The 19396-nt window shown below is 44.7% G+C and overlaps 1 long non-coding RNA gene across 1 annotated transcript in view; it reads left to right on the top strand.

The window, feature by feature from the left end:
• The window catches only part of LOC137350462 (uncharacterized), a 44587-nt gene extending 29324 nt beyond the window's left edge, over nt 1-15263 (top strand). Inside the window, exon 3 of the long non-coding RNA XR_010969431.1 lies at nt 14538-15263. This is a non-coding gene — a long non-coding RNA (uncharacterized lncRNA). The remainder of the gene's footprint in view (nt 1-14537) is intronic.
• Nucleotides 15264-19396: the final 4133 nt, after the last annotated feature.

The raw sequence follows: 19396 nt of genomic DNA, 5'->3' as shown, positions 1-19396 counted from the left end.
TCATCACCAGAACTTTCAAGCAAGCACCAAGATGTAGCTTGGCTGGTGGTGAGAAGGGCCCTCCCCGTCAGATCCTTCCTGCACGCCCGAAGTCTCGTCCCCTCCGCGCAATTCCCCCCGCGGTGGCTGTGGTGGGGAAGAGATGATTGCCCACCTCCTCCTGGAATGTGTCTTTGCAAAGCAGGTGTGGAAGAGATGAAGTGGTTTTTGTTGAGGTTCATCCCTAGCAGCTCCGTAACACAGGAGTCTGTGCTCTGCGGGCTGTTCCCAGGGATGCACACCGAGACAAACATCAACTGCTGCTGGAGGACTATCAATTCGGTGAAAGACGCCCTTTGGTCTGCCCGAAACCTGCTGGTCTTGCAGCGCAAAGAGTTGTCCACGACCGAATGTTGCAGACTGGTACATTCCAAGGTCCAGCACTACGTGCTGAGGGACGCATTAAAGCTTGGGGCAGCTGCAGCAAAGGCTCAATGGGGAAAGACCACAGTGTAAGGTCCCCCCACCAAGCTGAACTGAGGGGCTGGCTCCATGGAAAACCCCTCGAACTGTTTTGGGAAATTTCCGTTTGCTGTAAAATGTACATGGCATGAAAAATGAAATGGAAGGGTTGTGAGACAACTCACTCCTGTATTGAAGGAAACTGACCTCCTTTGCACTATTTGTAATTTTTGACTTGGTGCTGTTTAGAACTGTTTTGTCATGTAATTTTTTTACAGATTTTTATGAATAAAGTATATTTTGGAAATTAAAAAAAAGTTCAGGGAAGCCAGGGTCCACCATAAACTGAGCATGTGGGAGCAACAATCTCTCCATTGTGGGTAAGAACCTGGTCATCAGGTGCGAGGTGCTCACGTTGTTGCTGTACGTGGCGCAAGTCGCCCATTCTCCACTCCTGCGCTGTGGTGGTCACCCGAGCCATTTTCCACTTGATCTGGAGGTCTAAAATGGACCAGGTCCGGAGGGACACGATGTTCTAACCTCTGGATAAGGGCGGGAAGAATGTATCCAACATCGCCCTCATCCTGATGACCACCTTCTTGTGCGGCTGCATCAAGCTGTGTGTAGACCCCCAGTACGCAAACTCCAAGTGTCACTACGTGCTGAGGTTCTATCTGTCCCCGTTGTTGTGAAGGATGGGCCTGGTCACATTGCCGCGGAACGCTCCAACCAGTTGGACCATGTCGTACCAACTATCCGATGTGGGAATGTTTCTGCGGGAAAACACCTTTGACCACCAATCCATCAGGCAGTGGTCTGCACAGAATGTCCTCAAGGCCCTTTGGGAAAAGGAGATGGTGGATCCGGTCGGATGGTTCCCCAAGCAGACCGTCAAAGTCCTTTGACGGAATGCCTCATCACCAGAACTATCAAACAAGCACCAGGATGTAGCTTGGCTGCTGGTGAGAAGGGCCCTCCCCGTCAGATCCCTCTTGCACACCCGGAGTCTATCCCCCTCCACACGCTGCCCTTGAGGTGGCTGCAGTGGGGAAGAGACTCCTTCTGGAATGTGTATTTGCAAAGCATGTGTGGAAAAGCATTTGTCGAGGTTCATCCCAAGCAGCTCTGTAACACAGGAGTCTGTGCTCTGTGGGCTGATCCCAGGGACACACACTGAGATAAACATCAACTGCTGCTGGAGGACTATCAATTTGGTGAAAGACGCTCTTTGGTCTGTACGAAACTTGCTGGTCTTCCAGCGCAAAGAGTTGTCCACCACCGAGTGTTGCAAACTGGCACATTCCAAGGTCCAGGACTACAGGCTGAGGGATGCACTCAAGCTTGGGGCTGCCGTCACAAAGGCTCAATGGGGAAAGACCACAGTGTAAAGTCCTCCCACCATAGTGAACTGAGGGGCTGGACCCATGGGAAACCCCTCAGGCTGTCTACACCAAATGTGGGTTTGCTGTAAAATGTACACGACATGAAAAAAGGAATGGAAGGGTTGTGTGGCAACTCACTCCTGCTTTGAAGAAAACTGATTTCTTTTGCACCTTTTTTTTAGAATTAGAATTAGAACATTACAGCGCAGTACAGGCCCTTCGGCCCTCGACGTTGCGCCGACCTGTGAAACCATCTGACCTACACTATTCCATTTTCATCCATATGTCTATCCAATGACCACTTAAATGCCCTTAAAGTTGGCGAGTCTACTACTGTTGCAGGCAGGGCGTTCCACGCCCCTACTACTCTCTGAGTAAAGAAACTACCTCTAACATCTGTCCTATATCTATCACCCCTCAACTTAAAGCTATGTCCCCTCGTGTTTGCCATCACCATCCGAGGAAAAGGACTCTCACTATCCACCCTATCTAACCCTCTGATTATCTTATATGTCTCTATTAAGTCACCTCTCCTCCTCCTTCTCTCCAACGAAAACAACCTCAAGTCCCTCAGCCTTTCCTCGTAAGACCTTCCCTCCATACCAGGCAACATCCTAGTAAATCTCCTCTGCACCCTTTCCAAAGCTTCCACATCCTTCCTATAATGCGGTGACCAGAACTGCACGCAATACTCCAGGTGCAGTCTCACCAGAGTTTTGTACAGCTGCAGCATGACCTCGTGGCTCCGAAACCCGATCCCCCGACTAATAAAAGCTAACACACCATATGCCTTCTTAACAGCCCTATTAACCTGGGTAGCAATTTTCAGGGATTTATGTACCTGGACACCAAGATCTCTCTGTTCATCTACACTACCAAGAATCTTCCCATTAGCCCAGTACTCTGCATTCCTGTTACTCCTTCCAAAGTGAATCACCTCACACTTTTCCACATTAAACTCCATTTGCCATCTCTCAGCCCAGCTCTGCAGCCTATCTATGTCCCTCTGTACCCTACAACATCCTTCGGCACTATCCACAACTCCACCGACCTTCGTGTCACTCGCAAATTTACTAACCCACCCTTCTACACCCTCTTCCAGGTCATTTATAAAAATGACAAACAGCAGTGGCCCCAAAACAGATCCTTGCGGTACACCACTAGTAACTGAACTCCAGGATGAACATTTGCCATCAACCACCACCCTCTGTCTTCTTTCAGCTAGCCAATTTCTGATCCAAAGCTCTAAATCACCTTCAACCCCATACTTCCGTATTTTCTGCAATAGCCTACCGTGGGGAACCTTATCAAACGCCTTACTGAAATCCATAGACACCACATCCACTGCTTTACCCTTATCTACCTGTTTGGTCACCTTCTCGAAAAACTCAATAAGGTTTGTGAGGCACGACCTAACCTTCACAAAACCGTGCTGACTATCGCTAATGAACTTATTCTTTTCAAGATGATTATAAATCCTGTCTCTTATAACCTTTTCCAACATTTTACCCACAACCGAAGTAAGGCTCACAGGTCTATAATTACCAGGGCTGTCTCTACTCCCCTTCTTGAACAAGGGGACAACATTTGCTCTCCTCCAGTCTTCCAGCACTATTCCTGTCGACAATGATGACATAAAGATCAAGGACAAAGGCTCTGCAATCTCCTCTCTAGCTTCCCAGAGAATCCTAGGATAAATCCCATCTGGCCCAGGGGACTTATCTATTTTCACACTTTCCAAAATTCCAAAATAACACCTCCTCCTTGTGAACCTCAATCCCATCTAGCCTAGTCGTCTGAATCTCAGTATTCTCCTCGACAACATTTTCTTTCTCTACTGTAAATACTGACGAAAAATATTCATTTAACGCTTCCCCTATCTCCTCTGATTCCACACACAACTTCCCACTACTATCCTTGATTGCCTCTCATCTGGGGCGGAATAGTGGCGCAGTGGTTAGCACCGCAGTCTCACAACTCCAGCGACCTGGGTTCAATTCCGGGTACTGCCTGTGTCGAGTTTGCAAGTTCTCCCTGTGTCTGCGTGGGTTTCCTCCGGGTGCTCCGGTTTCCTCCCACATGCCAAAGACTTGCAGGTTGATAGGTAAATTGGCCATTAGAAATTGCCCCGAGTATAGGTAGGTGGTAGGGAAAATATAGGGACAGGTGGGAATATGGGATTAGTGTAGGATTAGTATAAATGGGCGGTTGATGGTCGGCACAGACTCGGTGGGCTGAAGGGCCTGTTTCAGTGCTGTATCTCTAAACTAATATAACTCTAGTCATTCTTTTATTCCTGATATACCTATAGAAAGCCTTAGGGTTTTCCTTGATCCTATCCGCCAATGACTTCTCGTGTCCTCTCCTTGCTCTTCTTAGCTCTCCCTTTAGATCCTTCCTGGCTAGCTTGTAACTCTCAAGCGCCCTAACTGAGCCTTCACGTCTCATCCTAACATAAGCCTTCTTCTTCCTTTTGACAAGCGCTTCAACTTCTTTAGTAAACCACGGCTCCCTCGCTCGACAACTTCCTCCTTCCCTGACAGGTACATACTTATCAAGGACACTCAGTAGCTGCTCCTTGAATAAGCTCCACATTTCGATTGTTCCCATCCCCTGCAGTTTCCTTCCCCATCCTACGCATCCTAAATCTTGCCTAATCGCATCATAATTTCCTTTCCCCCAGCTATAATTCTTGCCCTGCGGTATATACCTGTCCCTGCCCATCGCTAAGGTAAACCTAACCGAATTGTGATCACTATCACCAAAGTGCTCACCTACATTTAAATCTAACACCTGGCCGGGTTCATTACCCAGTACCAAATCCAATGTGGCATCGCCCCTGGTTGGCCTGTCTACATACTGTGTCAGAAAACCCTCCTGCACACACTGGACAAAAACAGACCCATCTAAAGTACTCGAACTATAGTATTTCCAGTCAATATTTGGAAAGTTAAAGTCCCCCATAACAACTACCCTGTTACTCTCGCCCCTGTCGAGAATCATCTTCGCTATCCTTTCCTCTACATCTCTGGAATGTCAACTTGGTGCTGTTTTGAACTGTTTTGTCATGCCTTTTTTTTTACAGATTTTTATGAATAAAGCATATTTTTGGGGGGAGAAAAAGTTCAGAAAAGGTTCACTAGGCTGATTCCTCGGATGAGGGGTTTGTCTTATGAGGAAAGGTTGAGCAGGTTGGGCCTGTACTCATTGGAGTTTAGAAGAATGAGAGGTGATCTTATTGAAACATATCAGATCCTGAGGGGGCTCGACAGGCTAGATGCTGAGAGGATGTTTCCTCTCATGGGGGAATGTAGAAATAGGGCACACAGTTTCAAATTAAGGTGATTCCAATTGAAGATGGTGATGAGGAGGAATTTCTTCTCTCAGTAGGTCATTAGCGTTTGGAATTCTCTTTCCCAGCGAGCAGTGGAGGCTGGGTCAATAAATATATTCAAGGCTGAGTTCGACAGATTTTTGATTGACAAGGGAGCCAAGGGTTATGAGGGGGCAGGAAAGTGAAGTTAAGACCACGATCAGATCAGCCATGATTTTATTGAATGGCGGAGTAGGATCAAGGGGCTGAATGGCCTACTGCTGTTCCTACTTCTTATGTTCTTATACCCACACAGACAGTCCTTTTTCACAGCTACTCTAAAACGAATGATATTTTAATGATTCTTGCACACAATCCTCTCCGACTGAAACATACTTCATTCACCTGACTTCATTCTCCAAATCTAGATCCAGTACCATCTCCTTCCCCATTGGATGGAAATATACTGATTCAGAAAGTTCTCTTACACACATTCCAGGAATTCTTCTCCCTCTTTGCCCTTCACACAGTTATTTTCCCAGCCTGTATTCGGATAATTGAAATCCCCATTAGCATTACTCAGAGGTTCTTGCATCTTTCGACAATTTGCCTACAAATTTGCTCCTCTATCCACTTCCTACTATTTAGTGGCCTGGATATACACTGAGCAGTGGAATAACTCCTCTGTTGATGCATTATTCTAAACAAATAGATTCTACCTTTCAACCCTCAAGTACATTTTCTCTTCCTAGTGCTGTAACAGTATCTTTGATCAATACAGCTGCACCCACACAATCCTCTGCCTATTTTTCTTCTCTATCTTTCTTGAATACATCGCAGTGAGGAATATTAAGTTCCCATTCCTCCCCTTGTTTGATCCATGTCTCCGTTATTGCCACTGGATCACAATCCCATGTGACTGCTTGTACCTGCAGCTCACCAATCCTATTTACCATGCTGCAAGTATTTACAAACATGCACTCTAAACCTATCTCAGTCTGCCTTGCATTTGTCTCTTGTTTGAGGCTTGTGTTTCTGAACTATTCTTTATTCTAATGCTGTTTGTTTCTCTCAGTCCTCGGTGCACCTTGTATCTATTCTTTAATGCTTCATCCTTGTGCCCCTCCCCCAGCCAAATTAGTATAAATCCTTTCACAAAGCATTAATTAAAGTGACTGCGAGGACATTTGTCCTGTCCATCTTGTGCAGGTCACATCAACACCAGACGTGGTGACAATGTTCCTGGAAGCTGTAGCCCTGCCTCATCCACCATTTCTCCAGCCATGCATTAACCTGTATTATCCTACTATTCCTATACTCACTAATACACATGGGAGTAATCCAAATATTATAACCTTTGTGGTCTTGCTCTTTAACTTCCTTCCCAGCTCCTAAAACTCTGATTCTAGGATCTCAACCCTTTTCTTACCCATGTCATTGGTTCCAAAATAGACCACGACTTCTGACTGTTCTTCTTCCCCATTGAACACATTTTGAAGCCTGAAAACTGGTTTCAGAATCTCACACTTGGTCCCATTGCCAAGCGGCTGGGGGTGGGTGGAGGGGGGGAGGGGGGAGGCTGCACCGAGGTCCCCCCACTGCTGGTAATATGCGGCGGGCCTTTCCCGAAGTCGGGGGTCGAGGCGGGCCTCTTCCCGCAGAATTTTATGGCCCCCTCCTGCCGTGACCCATGACATCGAGAGGCTGGTAAAATTCAGCCCAATATGTTCAGCTGCAATGGCGGTTCATGCTGCCCTCTTCTGGTCATTGGCTGACTTACATGCAAAGTTTCCATAAAATGAATGTCATGTGGATATATTGCCAGGACAGGGGAGTATCATTTTGAGATGTTTTTAGGAAAAAGCAGCGCACTTAGACTAATTGGAGAACACTGCCAAATATACAGCACTGGCACGATGGGCCAAATGGTCTCTTTGTTCACTATTCTATGATTCTATGAACATTTCCCTTCCTAATTTCACATTTTCTACAACTGCAGCATTTGGCTTTGGAAAGCTCTGGTGTGTAGACTTTTCCTAGAACTGCAAATAGTACCTTGTGACAATATAAACTGTCAGTGTGTGTATGTGGGTATCACATTTATATACGAAATGAGTGCTGAAGTTATGACGGTATCAGTTGTAAATGTATTTTCATTATGTTTCTAATCTACATCATGTTATACATGTCTGTGATTGAAACTGTGATCCTGTAAATGATGAGTTTTATTGATCATTCATTAGATATGGACATCGTTTACAAGGCCAACATTTACTGCCCATCCCGACTTGCCCTTGAGCTGCTGCTGCTGAACCGGCTTCCTGAACAGCTGCAGCCCATGTGGATTTGCAGTTTTTCTTGTTGTTGTTCATTTGAAACAGATGAACGGTATGCTCAGGCATTTCAGAGAGCAGTAAAGAGTTAACTACATTGCTGTGAGTTTGAAGTCACACATGGGCCAGACCAGGTGAGGACAGCAGATTTCCTGTCCTGACAACATCAGTGAACCAATAATCCAGTTGTTTCATTGTCACCATTACTGATACAAGCTATTTATTGCTGATTTATTTCATTAACTGAACTTAAATTCTGCAAATGTGGTGATAGGACTTGAAATCACTGTCACCAAATTATTACTGGGATTTGAAATCACTGTCACCAGATTATTAGTCCAGGCCTCTGGATTACTAGTGCAGTAAATATTACCACTATTTTACTGTAGCCGGGGGTGCATCAATGGGCTCATTATGAATAAATGTGTGTGTCTGTATGTGTGGTTTTGGAATATATTTGTGTGTATCATTGTGTATAAATGTACTTAGGTGTTATTAATAAATAAGACAGAAATAAATAAACAGATAATTTTTTTGAATAAGACAATTCAACCTGAATAAATAATACAAATTCATGCAAGTAAGCATGTAAGCAGTATTTAACAAAAGAAATCAAAAATGTTCGTCTTTAACATGGATAAAAGGAAGAGCAAATGTAACAGGGCTTTAAGATGATAAACTCATCGAATCAGTGACTGGTTACAGCACAGAAGGAGGCCATTCAGCCCATCGTGTCAATGCCAGCTCTCTGCAAGAGCAACTCACCTAGTCTCAATCCCCTGCCTTTTCTCCATTGCCCTGCAAATTTTTCTCCTCAGGTAATTATCCAATTCTCTTTTGAAGGCCTCGATTGAACCTGCCTCCACCGCACTCTCAGGCAGTGCCTTCCAGATCCTAACTACTCGCTGCTTAAAATAGTTTTTCCTCATGTTGCCATTGATTCTTTAGTCAATCATCTTAAATCAGTGTCCTCTGGTTGTCGATCCTTCCAGCAATGGGAACAGTTTCTCCCTATCTACTCTGTACAGACACAAGAACACAAGAACATCAGTAGTATGAGAAATGGTCCATTTTCCTGCTGATATTTCTATTGCCTCACCTCAATAAAAACAATAACTATCATCTCCTTGGGTTTCATGGTTTATTGAATGAATTTGCAGTCCTGACACAGTGTGAATCCACAGAAGTCATCGATAAGGTCCATCTACTGCCTCGTGACATGGTGTAGCTGGCTCTATTCTGTCAATGGAAGTAATTCGCATTGGCATTACATACTATATTGCTTGCTTGCTAGCTAATGCATTTGTGCTGCTCTCCATTGATGTTTGTATGCTACTTTATTTACAGGGAGAAATATGTTTTAAATCAGACTGTGTTTTGAAGGCATCAGATTGGCTATACAATTTATATACAGATTAATTGCCTCCATGTCTGTGGCTGAGTCAATAATTTTGTCAAATGTCCATGGTGCAACATCAACATGTCAGTGCCTATCCCTGCACAGATAAGAGGGGCTCCCTCTTCATTTAGGGTAGGAGGGAGGGGGAATGGCTTTCCCAGAAGACATAAATCTCAAAGAACACATCCATTCGGAGTTTTGACTGAACTGAACTGCACAGAATGTTGTGAGATAACAATCCAGTTCCTTTTCCCACTCTCTTGGGGCTTGAGGAAAAAATGTTCTTTAAAACAAAGAAAGAAATGCACTGGACACATTCAACTGGAGAAACTGGATCAAAATTCTTTGCCGCTGTTTGTTGTTCCACCTCCCCTAAAGGTTTAATGGGTGTATGTGGCGTGGCAATGGAATGATGGAAACTCGGAAACCCCAAGGTAGATTTGCCCAGATTTGTGCTGAGCTGATGTACCACATTTAGTCTCAGTGTCCTTAGTTTAAGAATGGGAAAACGTAGCCAGGATTCCTCCTCCTAATAGCAATTCAGTGACTTGATGTCAATTACACAGGGATGGACCTGAGGCAAGGGAGAGATTAAGCTCAACTTGTGATGTGCTCCAAGCAGCCTGTCAACAATGGCTCTCTCAGCTCACACATGAAGAATGTTCTAGAGGGCTGACCGAACCCATGGATCATAATCCCAGTGAGGACTCAACAACCAGAGGAGGAGAAAAAGTTAAAAAAAACAATGATTGGATAAAATAATTGAAATGCTATTTGTAAAGTTATATATAATGCAATAGTTGATGCTGCAACAAAACAACATGATGTGGGTTTGAACCCGTAAGTGCCCAGCAGTAATATTCTCCATCTACAGACTAGGAGGCTCCTCAGTGAAAGTGAAATTGGAGTGTCAGCCTAGGACATGAAGGCTAGTGCCAGTTATTTTAGCAAACCAAGACACACAGGTTCAACTGGTAGAAAGCAAAATTAGGACTGATGTCAGGTGTTCCGTACACAAATAGTGATCGCCATGTGGAAAAGACTTCCAGATAGGGCAGTGAAGATAAAAAAGCTTGGCAACATTGAAGAAACAGTTGGAGAGTGTGGGAGTGAGGGATGCAGTTCTTTCTGCATCAATGAGCTGGCTGCGAGGTTTGCTAGTGTCACTCGGGAGGGTTTACACTAGTGTGGCATGGGGGTGGGAACCAGAGCAGTAGGACAGCAAGTGAAATAAATGAAGAGGAACTAGTATATAAGGCCAGGAAGGCTAAGAGGAAGAGCAGGCAGGGAGATGTTGCGGAGAACAGCGGGACTGGTGGTCTGAAGTGCATTTGTTTCAATGCCAGAAGTATAACAGAAGGCAGATGAACTTAGAGCTTGGATTAGTACTTGGAACGATGATGTTGTTGCTTTTACAGAGACTTGGTTGAGGGAAGGACAGGATTGGCAGCTAAATGTTCCAGGATTTAGAAGCTTCAGGCGGGATAGAGGGGGATGTAAAAGGGGTGGGGGAGTTGCATTACATTAAGGAGAATATCACAGCTGTACTGCGGGAGGACACCTCGGAGGGGTCATGCAGCGAGGCAATATGGGTGGAGCTCAGGAATAGGAAGGGTGCAGTCACGATGTTGGGGGTTTACGACAGGCCTCCCAACAGCCAGCAGATATGTAGACAGATTTTGGAAAGATGTAAAGGTAACAGGGTTGTCGTGGTGGGTGATTTTAACTTCCCCTATATTGACTGGGACTCACTTAGTGCTAGGGGTTTGGATGGGGCAGAATTTGTAAGGAGCATCCAGGAGGGCTTCTTGAAACAATATGTAGATAGTCCAACTAGGGATGGGACCGTACTGGACCTGGTATTGGGGAATGAGCCCGGCCAGGTGATCAAAGTTTCAGTAGGGGCGCATTTCGGGAACAGTGACCATAATTCCATAGGTTTTAAGGTACTTATGGATAAGAATAAGAGTAGTCCTCGGGTGAAGGTGCTAAATTGAGGGAAGGCTAATTATAACAATATTAGGCAAGAACTGAAGAATTTAGATTGGGGGCGGCTGTTTGAGGGTAAATCAACATCTGACATGTGGGAGTCTTTCAAACGTCAGTTGATTAGAATCCAGGACCAGCATGTTCCTGTGAGGAAGAAGGATAAGTTTGGCAAGTTTCGGGAACCTTGGATAACACGGGATATTGTGAGCCTCGTCAAAAAGAAAAAGGAAGCATTTGTAAGGGCTGGAAGGCAAGGAACAGACGAATCCCTTGAGGAATATAAATGCAGTAGGAAGGAACTTAAGCAAGGAGTCAGGAGGGCTAAAAGGGGTTATGAGAAGTCATTGGCAAACAGGATTAAGGAAAATCCCAAGGCTTTTTACACGTATATAAAGAGCAAGAGGGTAACCAGGGAAAGGGTTGGCCCATTCAAGGACAGAGAAGGGAATCTATGTGTGGAGCCAGAGGAAATGGGCGAGGTACTAAATGGGTACTTTGCATCAGTATTCACCAAGGAGAAGGACTTGGTGGATGATGAGCCTAGGAAAGGGAGTGTAGATAGTCTCAGTCATCTCATTATCAAAAAGGAGGAGGTGTTGGGTGTCTTGCAAAGCATTAAGGTAGATAAATCCCCAGGGCCTGATGGGATCTATCCCAGAATACTGAGGGAGGCAAGGGAAGAAATTGCTGGGGCCTTGACAGAAATCTTTGCATCCTCATTGGCTACAGGTGAGGTCCCAGAGGACTGGAGAATAGCCAATGTTGTTCCTTTGTTTAAGAAGGGTAGCAAGGATAATCCAGGAAATTATAGGCCGGTGAGCCTTATGTCAGTGGTAGGGAAATTATTAGAGAGGATTCTTCGGGACAGATTTATTCCCATTTTGAAACAAACGAACTTATTAGCGAGAGGCAGCATGGTTTTGTGAAGGGGAGGCCGTGTCTCACTAATTTGATTGAGTTTTTTGAGGAAGTGACAAAGATGATTGATGAAGGAAGGGCAGTGGATGTTATTTATATGGACTTCAGTAAAGCCTTTGACAAGGTCCCTCATGGCAGACAGATACAACAGGTGAAGTCACACGGGATCAGAGGGGAGCTGGCAAGATGGATACAGAACTGGCTCGGTCATAGAAGACAGACGGTAGCAGTGGAAGGGTGCTTTTCTGAATGAAGGGCTGTGACTAGTGGTGTTCCGCAGGGATCAGTGCTGGGACCTTTGCTGTTTGCAGTATATATAAATGATTTGGAGGAAAATGTAGCTGGTCTGATTAGTAAGTTTGCGGACGACACAAAGATTGGTGGAGCTGCGGACAGTGATGAGGATTGTCAGAGGATACAGCAGGATATAGATCGGTTGGAGACTTGGGCGGAGAAAATGCAGATGGAGTTTAATTCAGACAAATGTGAGGTAATGCATTTTGGAAGGTCTAATGCAGGTGGGAAGTATACAGTAAATGGCAGAACCCTTAGGAGTATTGACAGGCAGAGAGATCTGGGCGTACAGGTCAACAGGTCACTGAAAGTGGCAACGCAAGTGGATAAGGTAGTCAAGAAGGCATATGGCATGCTTGCCTTCATCGGTTGGGGCATAGAGTACAAAAATAGGCAAGTCATGCTGCAGCTGTACAGAACTTTAGTTAGGCCACAGAATATTGCATGCAATTCTGGTCACCACACTACCAGAAGGATGTGGAGGCTTTGGAGAGGGTACAGAAGAGGTTTATCAGGATGTTGCCTGGTCTGGAGGGCATTAGCTATGAGGAGAGGTTGGATAAACTCGGATTGTTTTCACTGGAACGACGGAGGTGGAGGGGCGACATGATAGAGGTTTACAAAGTTATAAACGGCATGGACAGAGTGGATAGTCAGAAGCTTTTTCCCAGGGTGGAAGAGTCAGTTACTAGGGGACATAGGTTTAAGATGAGAGGGGCAAAGTTTAGAGGGGATGTGCGAGGGTGGTGAGTGCCTGGAACTTGCTGCCAGGGGAGGTGGTGGAAGCAGGTACCATCGAGACGTTTAAGAGGCATCTTGACAAATACATGAATAGGATGGGAATAGAGGGATATGGGCCCCGGAAGTGCAGAAGGTTTTAGTTTAGCCAGGCATCAAGATCGGCGCAGGCTTGGAGGGCCGAATGGCCTGTTCCTGTGCTGTACTGTTCTTTGTTCTTTGTTCCTGTGAATAGGCCAGATGGCATTCCTCAGAATCCCAATGTTTATAACCTGTAAGGCTGAATAGCTACATGTCTGGGGATATGTTATCTGTTTGCTTTGTAGTCTGAGTGAAGTGGCTTGCATTGGCAAAACAACCAATGGAAAAGAGATAACTCACCTACATGAGACTCCCTCTCATGCAGAGTGACAAGGTTACGATAAGCACGGTGAGGACACAGAACTGTGAGCTCAAGGTACAGCTAACAGATCTCCAAAATAGATTTGTCAAACCTGTATGTATTTTACATCACCTCTTTGTAAAACCCTAGATCTTATTCACAAATGTGTTGCTGAATCTATTTCACTAATCCTCACATCAACTGGAGCCATTATGAAGTCCTTGTGGTCAAAATCCTGAAGTTCCCTCTTCCATTTTGGGTGTATTTAGACTGCATTTTCGATCAGTGTGAAGTGGTTTCAGCTTTGCACTGACACTTTTATTGTGTTCATTCAGAGGTAATGTAAGATCCATCTTCGAAAAGGGTGACAGAACTAAGCCGAATAATTGCAGCCCAGTTAATTTAACATCTATGTTAGTTGAGTGAGTATGTTCAAGACTGAGATTGGTAGAGTGTTGGACACGAATGGAAACAAGGGAAATGGGGATAGGGTGGGAAATGGATTGAGGTAGAAGATCAACCATGATCTTATTGGATGGTGGAGAGGCTCGAGGGGCCGTACAATCTACACCCGCTCCTATTTCTTATTTTCTAGGTCAATGTTTAGAATCTTTAAAGATAAAATTACTAAATATCCAAGTGAGAAAATAATTAGAAGCAGAAACACTGGTTTCATAAAGGAAAATCGTGCTCGACAAAACCCAATAGAGTTCTTTCGAAGTGACAGATAATGGTGGCCGTGTGTACAGGGACATTCGGAATGCCTTGGAAAAGTTAGTAGAGAGGAGACCATTGGAGAAGATTAACACTTTTGGAATTAGGGGAAGGGGATGAAATGGGATTAAAAACTGGTTCTGAGGGAGGGGAGAGTAGGAGTTAAGGGCAGTTTCTCCGTGGGGATGGAAGTGGGGAGCAGTGCCCCACACGGTTCTGTTCTAGTGCTGCTAATTTGTAGTGTGTAAGGTCACTTGTGCACTTGGCGAGGAGTGAATTATGGTGCGGGGCATGGGGAAGGTGCAAAAAGGCCATCTTTAAGAAAAGGAGTCTGGCCTCAAAGGTCGGGGCAGAAACACTTGTGACACCATGCAGTCACATTGACTACCTCGTATGCATGGGTTTGGCCTGTGTTGACAGCCTGAGCAATAAGGGAATAATTTTTTTCTACAGAATGTAACATTTGTTTCGATTTAGGTTGAGTTGAAGAATGACGGATTTTATACAATTGAGAAACTGCTTGTTTGTCTTATGGATTTTGTTGAACCCAGACTGAGCCAGAACACTTCAATAACCTGAAACATTCTCAGCACAGTAACTTTTTATTCATGTGATTGTGTTTTTTACTCCCCAGATCTAGAAGACAGCAGCTTGACAGATGATATTGAGTCTTCAAGCACTTCACTGAGCTGCTGTGCTTCCAGCAGAGGCTCTGCAGCAAGAGCAGGCTTGCCTTCCGAAGACTGCACTACTAAACAGACCATACAACTTACCGAAGAAATCCAGAACCCACAAGTCAAACAGAACTCATCCCTGACCTTTTGTAAATGTATTCACTTTCTCTACAAGCATGAAAAAACATGAGATAATCAAGATTAGAGCCGTCCGACAATCTGATCCATTCAAGCACGGGGAATAAGATTTTTTGGGGAGTGGGAGATGTTTGTAAATAGTTAAGAATCTAAAGGCTAAATGTGTTGATGAGCAACATTGTGGTCGAACGCGAGGAATTTTGAGACCAGAGAAGCATTGGTTCTACAAAACACCAGTGTTAATCTAGCATGACCTCTAATAATGCCTCATCAAAAAGATGACTATAATTCATAACCGAGTTCCTTTAACTTCTGTAAACAGCTGCTTTGAAACTGTTTACAAACATAATCACTTATATTGTGGATTTTTAAAAACCCAGTGTAATAAGTTCCTCTCCTTCCCAGAGATTTAAGTTATTATAATTCTCAAATGACATTAATCGGATTGTCCCAATCAGTAGCCATTTGACCTGTCTGCTTTTGTAGACTAATTACACTCTATCCTCAAGGCTCAATGGGAACTCAGTGCATTTGTGTAAAAACCAGACAGGGAATTGTGAAAATAAACTAAATCTGTGTTTTTTAAGCTGCTGAAAACAAATTGCAGGTTTTAATTTAGAAATGCATTTTGTCAAGTTCTCCCAATGGTCTAGTGGTAAAGGCACTGCCGTTCACCTGACATTCAACCATATGAACCAGAGGATCTCAGGCTTGATTCCCACTCTTGATTGAGTTAGCTAATTTCAACTAGAGACGCTGTCGGGGCTGCTGCAGTTACCTTAGTCACCACTTGAGCCATGTAGGTTTGGTGCTCCGAAGTCGGAGATGATAAAGGGGGTGCAGAAGGGAACGGTGGCCTCATTCCCTGTCTCTGTTCAAGTTTTGGAGCTGGGAGATCCACCAAACACCACCAGGTTTCATCAATTTCTGTCTCCGCTGGGCAAGCTAATATTGTCACTTGCTGTCCTTCCATCCTCTTCGCAACCACTCACAATCACTCTGGTGAGCAGATTGTTGAGGTATTTGCTGTTTGCTTCTCTCATTGCAGTGTGTCAGGGGCCTGGAGAACATGACCTTTGGAGATGTTGGATGGTTTTGGAGGGTGCTGGACTCAATCATTAACCTGTTGAGGAATAAGCAGAACAAAGAGATGCTAATGCTTGAGGTGCTGTCATACATGATTCAGTTGAGAGAAAATACTAATCCACCCTTTGTCGATACAATCCTCAGCAGAATTCAGTCACTCTTTGAGGGAAGGTGTGAGAAAGTACAGGTGGAAATGTTCCAATGTGTTGGGAAACTTGACCAAGTGGAATCTGAGGGTGAAGATCTTTCTTCTACCAACAGGTCCATTCCAAACTGGTTCACTTATTGTTGCACTTGGATGGAAAGAGTGAGGAGATCATCAGATCTTGTAGGTCAACACTGTGGATGATCTTGCCACTTACTGGATCTGCCGAGGCTTCCTCATAGATATCTAGAGGAGCCCAATGGGAGTTACATGGACTTCCTCAGATACCTATCACAGCAGTTAGTTTAAGATGCTTCGAAACCTGTGGAGCTTTTATCACTTCTCCAAGGAAGACAGTCACAGTGACTGCCTGACAGTGTTGGATCTTAAGGATGTGAGAAGCCAGCTGCTCCACAATACCAGGCAGACTGGGACCAGCATATTCCACCATTGCTCTGGCAGCAGAACAACCCCCTTGTTGAATTTGCAGAGGTTCATCATCTGTTCCCATCCTCCATTTCTTTCCATGTATTCAGCTCCGTCTCTATAATTGTCTGATTCAAAGGGATCTTTAGTGTCTCCACACTATTGACACACAAATCCCTACTTATAGATGTTTGAAATTTAGCTGTGAATTCTCTCTGCTGTGATTCACTCTCAGAAACAAAACCATTGATCAGAGAAAGATCAATTCCTATACCATGGATTGTGAGTTATTCTTCAATAATGAGCAGGAGCAGCTCCGAGAACACGCGTGACCTTTTCAACTTTACTCCTGCAGCAGCTGGAACGTGTCTGACCCGCCCGGTGGGTTACCTGGTGGACGAGCTGTGTAATGAACTGCTGCTGTCCCCCACCAGAATGAAACCTAAAGACACAGACCTCGATCCTCCTCCACCTCCTCCTCTTCAGAACAACAAACTGATCATTCTTTCAACATGACCTACACATTTGTAAATGTATGGATTGTAATTAAATAAATATTCTGTTGTGTTATTGTAACTATTGGTGAATCTTCAAACCCATTCAGGGAGGCAGTATTTGTGACACAGAGCAGCAGTGAGCAGGAGGAACTGGGGATAACATTGAGGAGAAATCTGTCTCTCCCCCGGGAGTGACAGAAGCAGGAGGTCTCAGCTGAGGATTCCAAGAGCAAGATCTCCGAGGCCTCGGCTGGTAAAGATCAATGATTGATGAGCATTGGTCTCACACACAGGCTGTGGAGACAGTCTCTTCTCTCCTGGTGCAGATGACGGGACAATTGGAGGAGTCCAGAACTCACACCGACAACACAATGAGGGAGGCAACACATGAAGTGAGGAAGACCCTGGGCACTGGCCGTCCGGGAGATCAATGTAGCTGCCAACCAGACATTAGGAGGAGGGTAGAAGAGCTCTGGTCACTTCTACAGTGACAACAGTTACTGCTTCCATAGCTGGCATTCTGACAACGTAGCCTTGACTGCTCAGAAACTGCAGTTTCATCATCATTGCCATAACTCCTGGTAAATCCCTGATCCAGAATTAGCCCACTGTGTGTTCACATTTAGCCATTTCTCTCCCGTCGCTCCAGTCATTTGATTCTGGTGGGTGCACTGTCACAAAATGATCAGAGTTACAGAGGCTCAGAGAGGGAAATCATGGCAGAAATCCCAGTGGTCACTTCTGATGTGGAGTTTTGCTGAGGGGCCGTGTCCCACTTCACTTGCCAGACCAGCTCCCAGAAGTGGGTGGTTTTCAGAAGGAAATTCCAGCTGGTGATTTTGGGATACGGGTGCTGTGATAATAAGACTCGCCTGTTTGAAATCTGGTTTTCACACAACATTCTGATGACCATAATTTGAAATTGCCTGGAGGCATGAAAACAGAAAGCTGCAGTTCATCATTCGAGTGCTGATTTGAAGCAATGTTCTTGGTGCAGTATAAGTGGGTTCCACACACACATTTCCACTGAAGGTGTGAAGTGTGCTGTCTGACACACAGCAGCATGTTTCAGGATCACTCAGGGACTGAGGGAACGAAGGCACAGGTTCACAGATACAGTACTGGAGGTCTTGATGGAGGAGGTCCAAAGGAGGAGGAATGTCCTGTACTTAGAGGAGAAGGAGTCCACCTCCCTCTCCTGTCTCTCCTGTCCTTCTCTCCTGCCGCGGCTGGTGCTGCTCAGCCTGGCCTCGTGTCCTCCTCCCATTCCTCCTGCAGACCGAGCAAGATGTCAATGACCAAACGCTCCCTTTCTCCTGCTGATTCCTATAAAGTTTCCAATAAGGTGGAGTAACACAGCACTTACTCTTTATAGGTGAAATCCTCAGAGTATTTCCCGAGTAAATGCTGACAGAGTGTTGGTGAAGTCTTGACAAAGTTTCCCAGAAAGTCTCCCAACGTGTTTCAAATGTCCTCTTCAAACCTCCAGCAGTAAGTGAACAGTAAAAGGTGATTAATCTTTAAATAGCACTTGAAATCCTCAGCGATGACATGTTTACTCCTGTCACTGTCAGGAGACGGTGTGAGTTCAAGAGCCAGCCACCAAAATGCTGTACTGAGCAAGATGTCGATGACTAAACACTCCCTTTGTCCTGGTGACTCTGATAGGGAGGGGTCGACCCAACTCACAATCTCACTGATTTCACACAAATCATAAACTGCAGGACTGTCTGTGAAATTAACCTCCAATGTAGCATTCAAAATAAAATATGAATTCATAATTTAATAGTTTGTTTTCAAACTCCTCTGTGGTCACTGTGATACAAAAACACTTCACTTCCTTCATGTGATGATGTGATCTTCCAAAAGGAAATTGAAACAGTCCTCGTTCAGGAGTGAGAATTCTTCTGGTCACTGGCTGCAGAGTTAAAGGTGCCAACAATAGCTTCCTCTCTTGCGGATTTCCACTGTAATCACAGTTTCATACAACAAGGAAAGTGTTTACCAGCATATATCAGCAGTATGGAATTCTGTTGTGTATACAGGAAAGGGAGGTGGGAACAGGACAGGTACATGGGATTAGGACGACTGCTCATGTGGAGGATGATCACCAGTAATCTATCAGAGATCAGATTACACCAGAGAGACTCCAAAAGAGAAACTGGTGTTGAATTTGTGAGGCTTGCTTTGTGGAATGCTTTAGTATTTGATGAGAATGTTGAACCAGTGAAATTTTGCAGCTGTGGGATGACAGTTACCTGAATAGATATTATAATATTTATTGCAACATTAAGGTACCATGTGTACTGAGTGTAACAACGTTAGCAGCATCCAATCATACAGCTGTGAAATATCTGCAAATGTTGCTATTTATGTCGTGAGACAAATTGAAAAGTGTTTAATTTCTCTGCGATTTAAGTAGACATCTAGTCACTGGACCCAGAACCCTGAAGTGGAAGAAAATCATTCTCGTTCCCGAGGGACTGCCTAAGAAGAAGAAGAAGAAGAAGAAGAATGGAATAAAGTA

Source organism: Heterodontus francisci, chromosome 35 (genome assembly GCF_036365525.1).
Source record: "Heterodontus francisci isolate sHetFra1 chromosome 35, sHetFra1.hap1, whole genome shotgun sequence".
Lineage (NCBI taxonomy): Eukaryota > Metazoa > Chordata > Chondrichthyes > Heterodontiformes > Heterodontidae > Heterodontus > Heterodontus francisci.
Note: the sequence above shows the minus strand (reverse complement) of the source record. Positions and strands in the feature narration are given on the sequence as shown.